This window comes from Peromyscus maniculatus, chromosome 2 (genome assembly GCF_049852395.1).
Source record: "Peromyscus maniculatus bairdii isolate BWxNUB_F1_BW_parent chromosome 2, HU_Pman_BW_mat_3.1, whole genome shotgun sequence".
Taxonomy (NCBI): domain Eukaryota; kingdom Metazoa; phylum Chordata; class Mammalia; order Rodentia; family Cricetidae; genus Peromyscus; species Peromyscus maniculatus.
This window is the reverse complement of record NC_134853.1, coordinates 98,544,354-98,561,074: the sequence shown is the minus strand read 5'-3', so window position 1 is coordinate 98,561,074 and position 16,721 is coordinate 98,544,354. Positions and strand designations below refer to the sequence as shown.

The 16,721-nt window shown below is 35.3% G+C and overlaps 1 protein-coding gene across 13 annotated transcripts in view; it reads left to right on the top strand.

Annotated features, from left to right (window-relative positions):
* The window catches only part of Ptprd (protein tyrosine phosphatase receptor type D), a 2,233,434-nt gene that overhangs the window by 908,376 nt on the left and 1,308,337 nt on the right, over positions 1-16,721 (top strand). The gene's annotated exons all lie outside the window — the stretch shown is intronic.

Sequence of the window (16,721 nt, the reverse complement as noted above, 5' to 3'; positions counted from 1 at the left end):
AGTTGGCTGTTTGAATCCTGGGACTTAGGCAGGGACACTTGGCTCGGTCTGGGAGGGGGGAATGGACCTGCCTGGACTGAGTCTACCAGGTCAACCCCGGTCCTCGGGGGAGACCTTGATCTGGAGGAGGTGGGAATGGGGGGTGGGCTGGGGGGAGGGGTGGGCGAGAGGGGGAGAACAGGGGATTCTGTGGCTATTATGTTGAACTAAATGGTGTTGTAAAATAATAATAATAATAATAATAATAATAATAATAATATATTCAGGAAGGAACAAAAAAAATTAAATTTTTTGATACAGACATACAAGTATATTTGTAGACTTTAAAAATATTAAGTTAATAATCAACATAGAGATACTACAAGTGTGATTTTTAAAAATATTATTAATTTTTAGTACTTCAAATATTCACATACAAAACTCATTATTTTTATTTTTTTTTAAAAAATAGTGCTTTAAGAATAGTCTTTCTGCTTTCTTCCAAACCACTTACATTTGATTTTAAAATGAATAATTGATGCCACCAAGTTATGCTTTGTTCTTCCTCTTTTGAAAAATATCACTCTCTAATGAGAGAAATGAAAGTACCTGTGTTTGGTCTAAAACTAAATTTCATATCAAAAAGGAATAATAAGTACTATCAATGATAGCAAAGGAATCTCTATTGATTGGGCCTCTTATTCATTTCACCTATAGCATTTATAGCTACCCCTATCGTTCAACAGAAAAAAATAGAGATCAAGAGTATTTCCAGTTTCCTGTTCTTCCTTCTAATATTAGCTAATTGAGAGCTAGTTTAGAAAGGACGCATGATTAAGTCCTTCCTTAGGACCCAGATTCAGCACTGATCCCAATAGTTGCCTTACATACCTGACACCTCTAGAAACACTGAAGCTTCACAGGCAGGAGAAAATTAAAACAGTTTAGAGGAACTATTAGTGACACCAGTGCCCCGAATTTAAAAAAACAAAAATGATATCAATACAAAATGAAAGGAAAAAAAAGATTTAGCAGAACTAATTAAGAACTTAAAATTAGTAATAAAAGTAAATAGGTGCAAATACCTTTAGAATGTTAACAAATGCCAGGGGCAACTTTATGTTTTAAGCAATTGGTACAACTGAATTTTTCTTTATGCTGATTGAACAAATCTATTACAAGTGAAGAAGATAAGAGTTAGTTTATAATCTCACTGGGGAAAAAAGGCCAATCAAAACTTAATTGGATCCATTTAAAAGAAAAAAAGCTAAACAATGTACTAAAAACTGCAGCCATAATTAAGAAGGCATTTAAGGATTAATACAATATACTCTAATACTGTATGTCTTTGGGTAACAAAATCAGCTCTGATTTAGACTTTGAAGACTGCAATTAGCAAAAATTTCCACTAATAAGCAAAATCTTTTGAAATTTTTATTTCTGTAGAGGAAATTTGAAGTTGTACTGAAGGCCATTCATGAAAGAAATTATGGAGTCCAGATGGTTATTCAATAGTGTTTCATAAGGGGAAAATCACACTAGAGTTTACTTCCTTAATAATCAGCTCTTGCTCAAAATAATTCTTCTATTTCTTCTGAGTAAGACCTGAGGGCCTCTTTTTCAAAGGTATATAACATCAGTTTTGTTATGTTAATATTAACAAAAACAAACATCCTTTGAGGAGTATTGGGAAGTGTACAACTCTAACACTAATTCTCAAACAGTAAGAATTTTGTTTCATTGAAGGTTGTTCCAATCATCTATATAAGCCACCACTTAATTATTACTGTTATTATTATTATTATTATTATTATTATTATTACAGAAATATTTGCAAGTGTTGTGTGGCTGAGACTGTCTTATAAAGTGGGACAGCTACTTATGAACCACCTAGATATTTGATCAAATACAAGGGACTGCCTCCAATCTCCTACTTCATAATCTTAGAATAAAATATCTGGTCAGCAAACCAGACATCTGCATTTTGATTAGCAGTGCAACTGATTTGGAGGCACCCTAATGCTTGGAGTTCAGTTCTCCAGACATTTGGAATTACTCCAAACTGGCTGGTTGTTCAGTTTCTGGGTAATGTGGCCTTGATTATCACCATCCAAATCACATCTCAATTTCCTAGACAAGTCAATAGAGATTTACTTTAGTGATAAAGACAGTCTCTAAAGACAATAATGCTACTGTGCATAATTATAATAACAAATGATACATTTATCACTTCTATTTAATACAAAGTCCATACGCATGTGCTAGAACTCATTACATTCAGAAAAACCACTCAGTGTTGGAAAAAGATTGTTGCTGGCTGTGGTCTTCATAGCTATATACCCATTTAGCACTTAAGCCATTACCAGGCACTTACAATTGTGTAATGTTGAATCAGAAGTGCAAGAACGAGATGGCCTGGTTATAAATATGTGTGTCACAGAAGGCTTGAGTGCAAGAATCATGTCTGAGCAGGCCATGGAAATATTTGAAATTTTGACAGAGATGAGAATGATGGAAAGAGACACAACTGCAAAAGGAAAGAGTATAAGGAAGAAGGAGGGGAGTTAGAGAAGGTGCTGGGAGTTCATTTAGCACTACAGTGAAGCCTGGTTACTGACTGGTGAAGACTATTAGAATGCAAAGATGACGGTTTGGTTTAGTGAGTAGTGTTTTTGTTTCATAGGTAATTAGTAATATGTTTAAGAGAAAATGTGGGCAGAGTCCAATTTTTACAATGTTTAAAACTGTCTATTCCAGTAAGCAGTTGCTGGTGGTTTGCTTGTGAATTTCTATACAGCGGTGGGCCTGTAGAAACAGCGAAGTACAATGGAAAAATACAAGCGAAGCACTAATCAAGTGGTCATTTACAGTTATGCTTATAATATTCTTACAGAGCATTCCGGCATGAATTCTACCAGCTCTTAGTTTTAGAGATTTTATGTCTAGGATTCATTAAATTGAAATGAGAAAGAAAATGCACAGCCGAGGGACCCCAGTGATAGTATAAAGACTGTAAATTCTTTAGCTACAACAGTGAGGGAAAATGACCTATAAATTAAAAGAATAAAAGGTTTCTATTGATTATATAAAATATCAATGTCTTAAAACACAAGTCTATTGTAGGTATGTTGTTTGCATGTTTTGTCCTTTTTGTTTAATATAACTGAGCCATTTACTTTTTTTGTGTGTTAAGGAAAAGGTGAAAGTCCTAGGAATTCTTCAGTAGACACATAACCTCTAGGTTGAATCATTGTCCCTCCTAAATGATACAGTTTATAGCTTGTTCATAATGAAACTGCTTTTCTTACTGTTGTATCATGCAGTTCTCTCCATGACAATAAAAATGGGTGAACACTGTCTTCTGGATGACTACACAGATATATTTGATACATGTGTGAATATTTGCTTGCCTCCTGTTAAAAAAATAACAAATAGGTTTCCATATTGTAAGTAGAGTTTTCCTGCCTTGCCCACAGTCAGGACAAATCTCTGTCACCTTCCAGTCCCACAGCCGCTCAGACCCAACCAAGTAACACTGAGACTTACATTGCTTACAAACTGTATGGCCGTGGCAGGCTTCTTGCTAACTGTTCTTATAGCTTAAATTAATCCATTTCCATAAATCTATACCTTGCCATGTGGCTCATGGCTTACCGGTATCTTCACATGCTGCTTGTCGTGGTGGCAGCTGGCAGTGACTCCCTGATTCAGCCTTCCACTTCCCAGAATTCTCCTCTCTCCTTGTCCCACCTATACTTCCTGCCTGGCCACTGGCCAATCAGTGTTTTATTTATACAGAACAATATCCACAGCACCATATTTTTTTCAAAAGGCCTTTAGTATTAATTGTCCCTCCCCATAATCTTTCCTTTACCCTTCTCTCTCATCCCCCACCCATTTCGTCCTCCTTTTCTAGTTTCCACTTTATCTCTATAACTCTATGTTCCATTTTCCCTTCTTTGGAAAATTCCTTCTTCCCTCCTGTGTATCTAATCTCTGTGGCTATTTGGACTGAAGGAGATATATTGTAAATGAACAACATTTTCATTATCTCATCATTAGTTTCTGGACATCTAGGGTGTTTCTAGTTTTTGACTGTTATGAATAGAGCAGTAATGAACATGAAAGAACTTCGAGAAGGTGGCCAGAATGCACAAGACCTGCACATGTTCAAACACACAAAATCCCAACACTGAAATGAAGAGTGGACACAGAATTGCAACTCCATTCTGGGAAAGGGTATATCAATTTCTACAATGGAATGTCAGTGGGTCTATCAGTCACACTCCAGGGGAGCCCAGTGACCAACAAATAATGGTCTCCGTGTTTATTTTGTGGGCATTTTGTTTTATTTTGTATAAATGCCTATAGAGGAATTTTGATGTCCAAGTTCATTCATACTTGACAAATGGATACTACTCAGGAACTTAACTTCTGAAAACACAGACCAGCCTGATGATAGCATTAATTTAGTTTCTTAGTTTGCAGCAGACCTGAGCTTTCAAACAGGAAGGTGATTTGACTACATCATAATGTAGCCTTTCATTCTTCCTGTACTTCAGATCATTCTTCAATTACTCAAACAAGTAGAAAAATAAGCATTAGAAATATTATATGCTCTGTCAATCAGATTACCAATCAAATTCATAGCAATCTGATACCTGGACATTTGCTTAAGTTCAAAGTTTACCTCAATAGTCTCAAAGGGATGCTTTATTAAATCGCTCAATCTTCTTTGAAAACTTTGTTTCTTCATTAATCTTAGTAATGTGAGTCAGAAAGCAAGGAACTGAAAATTCGTATGGTTTTATCATCAAATATTTACATATGAAAGGTGGAGATGTAGCTTGGAAAGAATGGGTGTTCATGCACCACAGCTGTGGGTCTGAGACATTGTCCAAAAACATCTACGAGACTCTGACTATGGTATTTTTCTTCATAGAAGGTTACTTTTCTCACTGCATAATTGGACTGCCATATATCAGAACTTCAGAAATCTAGAAAACATAAAGTGACAAATGGTGTTCTTTATTCTATGTCTCATCCACATTTTTATTTATCTTTAATATCAAGAAAAATTTATTTTATTCTGCACCCTAAAATGTCTTCTAATGCAGTTTTCTTGCAGCATCTGTCTTTAACTGTATACAACCCAAAGAACATACTGAAGTATTAATAAATGCTGTATTTTATGCCTCATGTCTAAGTGTACCAACTGTTTTTATTTTAAATAGCATTCCAAGGTTTTAGCAAATATTGATAATTTGACTATCCAAAGTTAGGGTTTTGAATTCAATACTGTTTCTATAGCTGGCACTTTCTGAGTAATTATTTACTCTTCTGGCAGCTGTTGCCTGTGTAGCACTCTGCTTTCCAGAAACAAACACATGCACATAAACCCAGAGCGATGCTGTCTCACCACTTCCTCCTGTGGAAGGATGCAAGCATGAGAGCAGACAATAAAACTTTAAAATTACAATTAACGGCAATAATTCCATTTTCATATATAAAATGTTAAGCTAAGGGCTGACAGGGCTACTTCAATTCGGTCTAGTTTCAGGAAGGTGAAGGTCACAAGTGTAGAAAAGCTTTTAGAATCATTTTCTCATTAATATACAAGAAATCTAGAAAATACTCATTTGTTGGTTTTTAATCAGATTATGCCATGGGCTGCAAGCCTCCTTCAGAAAAAATTCTGCTTGGCTAGTAATACATTAGCAGTCATCCAGTGATCTGTCTATACATTAAAGATATAATTCATTCTACCGATCAGTTCTTTTCCTAGGAAAATGAATTGTCCAACTTTTGGTGGAACTGTCTAACAAAAGAGCTTTGTAGATGAAATTGACAGACCTTATAGGGTTTAGTTGAGTTTGAATGCTTAAATCAGAAACACTTGTGTTAAGATTAAAATAGAAAATGAGCTAATCTAATTGCATGTCCAAGCAGATATGTCAAATCCAGTTTCTTAGGATCATTGAATTATAACACAGTTTATGAATGGAGTTTATGTAAGAGAGGAGGAGGAGTTCTTGACAATGCCCGAGATAATGCTTCTTCATCCTTTAGGAGCACATTTTCTTTGTCCTATAGATTTGTCTTGAGTCATGTTATAGTACCAATTCTTCTTCTGTAGATTCTTATTATTAATCATAATTAGTGTTTCAATGGCTACTATCCATACTTGTTCTTTTTTCAGTAAGATTTATTTTACTTTTTATTTATGTGTATTCGTGTGTCTTTTAGTATCTGTATGTTCACAACATATATGCAGTACCCTCAGAGGCTAGAAGTGGATACCAGATTCCAGGAAGCTGGCATTACAGGTGTTTATGGGCTCCGTGATGTGAGTGCTGGTAATTGAACTCCAACTGTTTGAAAAGCAGCAATTGCTCTTAACCACTGAGGCATCTCTCCAACCTCTATTCTTTATCATAATTATAAACACAGATTCTCGAAAAGATGGCCAATTCAGTTTTCTTTCACTTACAGATACAACATGCTTTTCCCATACACATCTGTGTAAATTATTATATTTTATAACACATGTAGTATATTTAAAATATAATTTGTATATTAGGTGATATAATATGAAATAAATTAAATAAGTACTCACTGTTCCTGCAGTACATGATGTAATTGTGAAACATAAATTTCTATGTGATTTTCTAAAATTTTAGCTACCTTAAATAATACCTTAGCCCACAGCATAATAACAATAAAAGCAATTAATTTTTCAAAAAATATGAATTCTGTCAATTTCTATGGCTATTGACCAGTTATGAGAAGAAAATGCATGCATATATTTATTAACAAAACAGTCTGAAGCACTTTTTATGAGGCTTTTCCAATGAGTAAAGGCATAATAAGGCTGTAGCTACTCAATATAAAAGAAAGGGAGAAAGAAATGATAATCATGATTATCTCATTAACCTAATCAGGTGAGTTAGATGGCAAGATTACTAATGTAGGAAACATGGGATAGGAATTTCTTAGGGTCAGATTGGTAATCCTGTTTTTCTTGTGTTTGACCTGCTTATCAGAAAACATTTAGAGTTAAACAGTTATTTTAACTATTCAAGGTTCTGTCTCTTTCTGTAGCCATGCTATTTTTAAACTTGCATTTAATTATGTGGTTGTATAGTGACTAACTCTTATTATGAAATGGTTACATGCTGTCATACATAGTTTTAGTGGTCAACTTGGCACACTTGGAAAGAGCAAACCCCCACTGAGGAATTGCCTCCTTCAGATTAGCCTGTGGTTAAGTCTGTGAGACCTTTTCCTGATTAACGATAGAGGGCCCAGTCCACTATGGGCAGTGCCAACACTATGAAGGTTGATCTGGGTTTTATGGGAAACGTAGCTGAACATGAGACTAGCAGCAAGCCACTAGGCAGTATTCCTCAACAGTGGTTTCTACCTTAAGCCCCTGTCTTGTGTTCCTGCCTTAGCATCCCTTAATGAAAGACTGTAACCTGTAAGCCAAACACACCTTCTCCTCCCCAAGTTGCTTTTAGTCAGTATTTCTCACAGTCATGGTGTCCAAACCAGGACATATACATGATCCTACAGGCTAGTGTAGATACTTATATTGGTTAATCTTTAGTTATTAATTATCATTTTGCCTTAAAACATTTCCTTTCTTTGATACCAACTATGGTGATTTGAATGAGAATGGTCCCCATAGGCACTTGTGAATACTTGATCACTAGTTGGTGGAACTGTTTGGAAATCATTAAGATTTTGAAGGTTGTGTGTCACTGTGAGTGGGCTTTGAGGTTTCAAAAGCCCATTCTATTTCCTGTTAGTTCTATGTCCCCTCAACTTGCCAACCAAGATGTGAGCTCCAAGCTACTCCTCCAGAGCCATGCCCATCTGCTTGCTGCCATTCTCTCTGCCACTAGGAACATGTAGTCTTACACTCTGGAATAGTTAGCCCCCAAACTGAATGCTTTCTTTTGCAAGTTGCCTTGGTCATGGTGTGTTTTCAGAGCAATAGTAAAGTAACAGTGACACCAACCCACTCTGGCATTTAGTTTTAGCTCTGACATTTTAATTATCCTAAAATTGCTAGTTAAAATATCTACATGCATGGAAACACACATGCCAGCTTGAAGTTTTTGTAATAACAAATGAAAGTTTCTATTTATGTGCAGCCAAATTTGATAGGAAATATAATATGTGAAGTTTACATATAAAATATTTTAATAAACTCATAAAAAATAAGTATATATCTTAACAGAAATTAAGGGATTAAAAAAGACTACAACAAACTAACACTACAATAGTAGGAATGTCAAGCACAGGGCTTCAGCATCAAAGTACTTTCCATGCTAAGGACAAGTCCCACTCCTGTATTACTTTGTGTATCTCCTGAATAGAACTGTCCTACAGTGGATGCATGTGCCCTAGGCATTTTGGAGATTTTCTTTGGCTTTGTAAGAATCTTCCTTCAAACCAGGCATGTTTTCTTTCCATAGAGAAGCTACTGAAGTGATGATTGAATATGTTTTTCTAGCATTTCCTGCTGACATTATTCAGCTATCTTAACAGGGGAAGAAAACATTATTGTTTCATACAGCGTAAAATAATAAGGAATATTATAACAGAACTCAGCTCTCATCTTCTTGCTGATGGTTTTCTCCATACGTTATTGCTTATTTATGGCACCAAATGTTTTCTCTTGAGACGAAACCTATTGCTGTTGTAGCGGTTACATGGTGCAAATAAAATGATCGTGATTACATTCTTTCAGGAAACGTGGCTGCAGTTTCCCAATTTAGTCACCAAAGGTATATATTTGAACAATTTTCTCTCCCTACTGCACATGGAGTTGAATGGCACCCTCATAATAATTAGATAACAGGTTTGATATGACCCTCAGCAGTAAGAGTTTCAGTAATGACATATGTAAATTCTAGAACTAAGTTCTTGCCTGGACAGCATCTCAAGCAAGATGTTTATAATCATATGAACTATCAAGAATGCTACGGTTCTTTAGTTTCAAACAAAACAATGCCATCTTGTAATATATATATATATATATATATATATATATATATATATATATATATAATTTAACCAGTGATGGTATCAAAATACATTTGCAACAAAATTCTATGTGCATTGAACATGCTAACTTTTTTCTTATTGTGATTCTTAAACAATATTTTGTGAGAATGTTCAATGTAACAATTACATGATATTATGTATTCTAATCAGTTGAGAGATAATTTAATTGTCCAGGAAGACGTGCAAATATTATTACACAATGATTTTGAGGGCCTCTGGATGTTAATATCTGTGAAAATACTGGAATTAATGCCTTGAGGTTGCTGAAGGATGACTACACTTTAAGACTTAGTGATGTCAGCTCTGTGTTCTCTAGTAGTAGTGCAGATTAAAATCCTGAAATCTATGTAGGACGTAAGTGTTCAGATAGGTAAATTCTCCATTTTATCAAAGTGGGCTTGCCTCAGAACAATTGGAAGTATTTCTATAATACTGTATACAGCTAACACACAGTTCCTTTGTTTCCACACAGTTAGCACCTCCTTCCTTCTTACTATTCCTGTCCTTTCCTTTCCACTGCCCCTTTCCCCTCCTTCCTTTATCTTCTTTCTTCTCCCCTTCCTTTTATCTTCATTGATATTTAGATGACTCATAAAAGTCACCCCATCCTTACCTCTTCTCTGAGTGTCCTAGCAACCCTAATACCACCAACCACCAAAACATCCAGCACTAAAGGAAGAATGGCCACAAAATTTGAACTAGTCTTTGTGGAGTGTCTGGGACTATGGATGCAAATATAAACAGTGACATCTTGTGCTGTATAAATAATTATGTAGCAGCTAGATTTATATAGTAGTGTTTTCCACAGTCTAGGATAGATTCTGGAGTTCATATAAGTTTTAAATGGTAGTCACTACTTGTTCACAGAGAATCAACATATAATACTGAAAAAGTGTAAAGCAAGCCAAAGTAAAACAGCATTGATTTTAGGAATATAGCATTTGTTTATTTTAGTCAAAGAAGTGGTTCTTAAGATGACAAATTTTCTGGTATTGTTTTCTATAACTATCACTTATGTAAAATAAGATCCTTACTTAGAGAATGCTCTATAAGAGAGTGAGAAAGGGACAGCCTTTTGTGGTGGGTTGCCATTCCAGCTTTGGTCTGGAAGTTCCAACCCCCATCAAGGCTTGGGTAACTATCAAGCCTACAAGGTGAGACCAAGGGAGGGCCCTGAAGACCCGAGATCAGGATGCACAGTGCTCTCTTCCTGCTTGGACCCTGGACGCTAGAGGTAGACAGAGGAGAGTTCTCCAGAAAACACCACAGGACTGTACTGCGTATTTCCAAAAACCCGAAATCTACCTATCCCTTCATTTGTAGGTTACGCCATTAAATAAATCTCCCTTTTAACTACGTGGAGTGGCCTTAATAATTTCACCAATATCTGGCATCCAACGTGGGGCAAATTCCAAAGGCCTGGGTGGCTCCTGCCCTCAGCTTCCTCCTTAGGTGGCAGGCGCTTCAAGCTGAAGGTTACCGCCTACAGAGTTCAAAACCCGCAACCTACCTATCCCTTCATTTGTAAGTTACACCATTAAATAAATCTCCCTTTTAACTACGTGAAGTTGCCTTAATAATTTCACCAATATCCTTTCCCGAGGATGCTTTTTCATGCGACTGAATGGCCTTCTATAGACATTATGCAGTGCACAATTTTTTTTTCATTTGAATTAGACTCCCATATTCATGCAAAGTGTTTAATGTATTAGTGCTTGGCTTTTCCTCTCTGATGTTACTATCCTCATTTTTTTTTTCGAAAAGGCTAAGTGGTGACTCATTAGTAACAAAAGTAGACACTTAGATAATTATCTGAATGAAATGTTATTTCCCTTTAAAGTTGCTCAGCAATCTTCAAGTTCCTAAACTACTGAAAGTTTCTATTTAAACACAAATAATGAATCTCCTGTGCTCTGCATTATTCAACACATCACTTAGTGCATGGAAAACCAGAAATATTCAGTCCTTAGTCTTGAAAATTCCTTTAAGATTAAGTTTATGATTAGCTCCCAGATTTTTTAAAAGACATTTATTCTCAAACCACGATCACATTTTATCATATAAGGCAATATTAGTTTCTGAAAATAGGATATAGAATGGAGTTATGTATTCAGTTTGACTCTATTTTGCCTAGTACAATCCACATTTATTTGTTGGCTTTTACATGCTTTTCATCTTAATTTTCTATTGTAAGGAGAATTAGTACAGTGCTCAATTGTACATGCCCTCTGGTATGTTCCATTGGAAAGAACTGCCTCACTCTTCCAAAGGGCACCATCCCCTTTGCATTACTATCCTACCCTACCTCTGGTACCATTGAATTTATGGATTATCATTGTTCTAGCAGGTACCTAGTTGTGCCTCATTATTGTTTTAATTTCCAGTTACTCAACAGCATATTACATGGGACACATTTTCATGTACTTATTTACCATCTATATGTCTTTTTATGGTGAGATTTTTTTTATATTGACCATTTTTTTATATTGGCTAACTATTTAATTTTGACTCTTAAGACTTCTTTGTATATTTCAGATAATAGTCTTTGATCAGATACCTATTGCAAATATTTTCCATAGTCTGTGGCTTATTGTCTTCTAATCATATAATAGTCAGAGTGTTATAAAGTAGGCATAACTATCCATATTAAATTATAAAAACTAGGCATCTTTAGGATAAATACATTCTATCTCAAGAGAAACCTAAGCAAACTTTTGGAATACCTGCAGCATATGTGAAGTTTTGGTTTAAAATATTAGCTAGGGGGCTGGTAAGACAGCTCAACAGAGAAAAGCGTGCAAAGCTTTGGTCTGACTCCCCTCTTTGCAACCCACAGTGGAAAGGGAGAACCCATAGCAAAAGTTGTTCTCTAACCTCCACACATGTCCTGTGCACAAGCATTTATGCACAGAATGAGAATAAATAAATTACTTAAAAAAATCTTGTATAGTTCTGCCTAGGCAGAAAACCAGAAATACAGGATAATTGCAGAATGTTTCATAGTCATTGCTAGGATCAATATTTGGTTATGGCTTTTACTCTTCAGGTGGCTCAGTTCAATTGTCAGTCACTTTCTGAAGAATCCTGATGTGTCTGTGTGGATGCCCATATTCATTTCAGTGTTTACTCAACAAGCCTTGTTGTGACGTATACATACTGAATTTCTACTAAGCTTCTGAATCATGCTATTTTAACCTTCTGGGAACCCAAATTTTAGTCAATCAAACTTGCAAATACAGAACTTTCTTATGACTAATATTCTTTATTTAAAGGGCATTATTAATTTTATTTTATTACATTTATTAATTTTTTTTGGGGGGGGGGTTCTAGACAGGGTTTCTCTGTGTACCTTTGCACCTTTCCTGAAACTCACTCTGTAGCCCAGGCTGGCCTCGAACTCACAGAGATCCACCTGCCTCTGCCTCCTGAGTGCTGGGATGAAAGGCATGCACCACCACCACCCATTTGTATTACAAATTTTATTCATGATGGTGAGGTACAATTTTAAAATTTTTTATTTATTTATTTTATGTGGATGGGTGTTTTATCTGCATTTATGTCTGTGTGTCATGCAAGTATCTGATGCCCCTGTAGGCCAGAGGACAGCAACAGTTACCCTGGACCTGGAATTATAGATCATTGTGAGTCACTCTGTGCTGCTGGGAAACCTGATCCACTGAAAGAGCAGCAAATGCTCTTAGCTGCCAAGTCATCTCTCTAGCATCACAAATGCTATTTTTGAAATACGTATTTTTTCTTGTATTCCTGTATTCTTAATTTTGTTTGTAATTAGAAGGATGATGGTAGTACTGTGAATGCTTACAAATGTGTGTGCTATGCTTAATAATAATACTTTCAAATATAGGCATAAACATATATATACATATATGTATATGTATAATATAATTACCCATATTGAAATCATTTTTGAATATTTATATTTTTGATAACCAAACTATTCAATGAGTCATCCTTCTTCATGAAATTATAGATGTTTCATTTTATTATTTCTACAAATTCTTGATCTTCAGATATTATGATCAGGTAACAATAGGGCTATTATAATATTTCAGTGTTATTAAATGCCTGGTTACATGATATTGCAATGAGTTTCATAATACAGCCTGGGGTGGATAATAGTGTATCTCTTTGTAAGAATGAATTATCAGCACTCAGTCCATTATTTTCATCTGAAGTCTTTGATCTGAGACACCAGCTTTGTGAGATTTCAATTTTGTAACCCCAACCTTCCTTTCATCATTTCCTAAGTGAGGTCTGTAATGTCTAAGCTACATCAAAGCAAAAATAAAAAGTTCATACTATATAATAAAACTACCAAAATCACAATTTAAATCAGCCTTGTATGAAAATAGTATAATTCAAGATTTGCATAAAAGAACAAGAAGAAAATTTCTCTTTATCACTTCAGCTACTATTTAGTAGTTTCATCTTTAGTTAATAGTTTATCAGAACCAGTTTCATCTTTAGTTAATAGTTCATCAGAACCAACTCTCTTTGGGGAAAAGATCCAATAAATGTATCAAAGAATAAAATGCTAACATTCCAAGCACTCAATTTTGTCACTGCTCTGTTTCTCTGAACTTGCCATTTCAAAGCTTTCATTTGGATATTCCTCCCCACCACTGAATTATATCCTAGGTTTGAATTACACCTCTCATGGTATTTGTTGCAAAATTATAAACTACATGAGCAGTCTCTTTTAAATCCATTTATGTTGGAAGGTTGGGGTGGTTGACTGGTTTTGTTTAATTTATGCTCCTAGATAAACGAAGAGGCAATATTTACTTCCTGATTTGTATTAGTTAATTTACTGCAGGAGCTAGATCAGTCAGTATCTCTAAGCTATTACTTTGTCTTAAGGTATAGGATAAAAAGGGGAACTTTAAAAAAAGATGTATTTTTAATTTATATGTATGTTTTCCTGCCTGCATTTAAGTGCATCACAGGCATTCAGTTTCCTTGTGAGCCAGAAGAAGCCATTGGATCCCCTAGAACTGGAATTGCAAATGGTTGTGAACTGCCATGTGGGTCCTCTGCATGAGTAGCAACTAGTCTTAATCAGTGGTCTAGGAGGGGGACTTTTAAAGATGGAACAGGAGCATTAGTCAAACCCACACAAAATATACACTATAAAGCCAGCAATGTGCGGAGGATTGCACTGAAGCAACAAATACTGAGAATTTTAGGTGTCAAATGATTCTTTAGTAATAAGGACACAGAAACTAATGTAAGAGACCTTGAATTGCCCTCCAGGGGTTTGGAATACATTCCTTTTCCAGTCAGGTAATGATAGGGTTATTAGAACTCATTGAAATTATAGAAGTTAACTATGGTCTAACCAAATGTCTTCCCATGTCACAATATAGGACACACAAGGCTTTATTTCAAATTGAGAGCTAACATAAATGTGGAAAACCATACAAATGTCAAGTTTGAGTTTTTTTTGCTTAGTCACTGGCAATTCTAAAATAATATCCCTTATCTGAAATAATAGGAAAGAAATCATGGGTATCGGCTTACCCAGTGGCTAGCCTGGCAGGAAGCACATTTCATAATATAGACAAGCTCTAAGAGGATGTATGCATTTGTTGTCTTTTTTTTTTCATTCCCATGACCACATATCTGACAAGAAGCAACTTTGAGAAGGATACATTTATTTCAGTTCCTGGTTTGAGCATATAACTGATCATTGATCACAACATGGAGGGCATTTCTACATTCACAAACTGTTGACACTGCTCAAATGAATACACGGCAATAAGACCATGAGGTTGCAGGCTCACATCTCTGTATATTACAAAGCAGAGAGAGTTTTAACACTGGTATTCATCAGGCCTTTTCTCCTTCTCAGGTCATTCAGTCTGGATCCCCAAGCCATGGATTTGTGCCATCCATCTTTAGTGTGGATCTCCCATTCTATCTTAAAACTGTACCTCCTAGGTGATTCCAAATTCAGTCAAGTTGATAAGGAAGATTTACAATTACTATATAAATTTAAAAGTTTCGGCCGGGCGGTGGTGGCGCACGCCTTTAATCCCAGCACTCGGGAGGCAGAGCCAGGCGGATCTCTGTGAGTTCGAGGCCAGCCTGGGCTACCAAGTGAGTTCCAGGAAAGGCGCAAAGCTACACAGAGAAACCCTGTCTCGAAAAACCAAAAAAAAAAAAAAAAAAAAAAAAAGTTTCATATATAGTTTTTAAATAAACAGTAATATTAAATCCGCATAGCCGTAGCAATTTCTAAAATTATTTACATATAGTACTTTTATATCTTTTAATTATATGCTAGTGTGTTACTGATTTTTTTTTTTTTTAAAAGCTCAAGAGGGGCAGGAAAGATGTCTCAGCAGTTAATACCATGTGTTGTTCTTACAAGGACAAAAATTTGATTTTTATTACCCACATCAGACAGCTCATAACCACCTCTAACTACAGTTCCAGGGGATTTGATACCCTCTAGCCTACTTAGGTACCAAGCATGTACTTGGTGCACATGAACTCATGTAGGCACACATATATACACATGAAAGAATATAAATCTTTTTAAAATGTTCAAGACCATAAGAAAATGGGTTGTAAAAATACTATTGGGCTTTATTTTTTTAAATATTATGAACTTTTAAAAACGAATTTATGTGATAATTGGGTTTATATGGAGACAGATAAATACACCTACATTTATATTCTTAATATACATATATATATATATATATACTTAATTATACATCCAAATTTTATTGGATTTTTAAAATAATGTATTTCCTGATTTTTTAAAGTATGACATTCATTTTTGTTTAACTTGACATGCAGTTTTTATTAATTCATTCTAATAAATCTATGTGAAAAATAAATATAAAAAAATTAACATTACTGTGTTTTGAAAAGCATGACACACTAAAGGAACTTAACATATTTCTTGGCTTCTTTACTGTAGACACTCATTACTATGTATATCTTACAAATAAGGATCAAAATGTTTCATAGTGAAGTGCCAAGTATAACCACAGAAGTGACACAAAACAGAGCTGGGGCCATGGTTAGATTTCACAGTTCCAGTTCCAGCAAAGAAGCTGAGAAATTACTCCCCAACAGTGTTAGAAACTTTTCCCAATGTTTTGATGGGCTTTGCATTAGCCAAAACTGTGTGGAAATAGCAGCATTTGTAATTGATACAATGCTTCATATTTACTACATCCAGCATTAGAAGTCTGTTGACTCTTTTCTTTTAAGCTGAGAAGTTATATATTTCATACACATCTTTCAAAATGTAGTTCATTTGGTTAAAATAAATATCATATCTATACCTATGAGCCTAGCCAGGACTCCCAGTAATGGAGGATACATAACCTGAACCTGCTATCTTCTGTAACCAAGCAAGGTTTCCAGTGGTGGGACTGGTACACCAACACAGTCACAAAACTTTCAAACTACAACTGGTCTTGCCTGCAAGATGTGCTGGGACAATGGTGGCTCAGAGATTGTAGGAATAGTCAAGCAATGGCTGATCTACAGTTTGATACTAATTCCATGTCATACATACATATATTATTTTGTGCAAGTGTATAAAATTAGGGCCTACAAATGAGAGAAAGCATGTCATTTGTCTCTCTGAGAATGAGTTAATTTGTCTAATATAATTATTTTCAGTT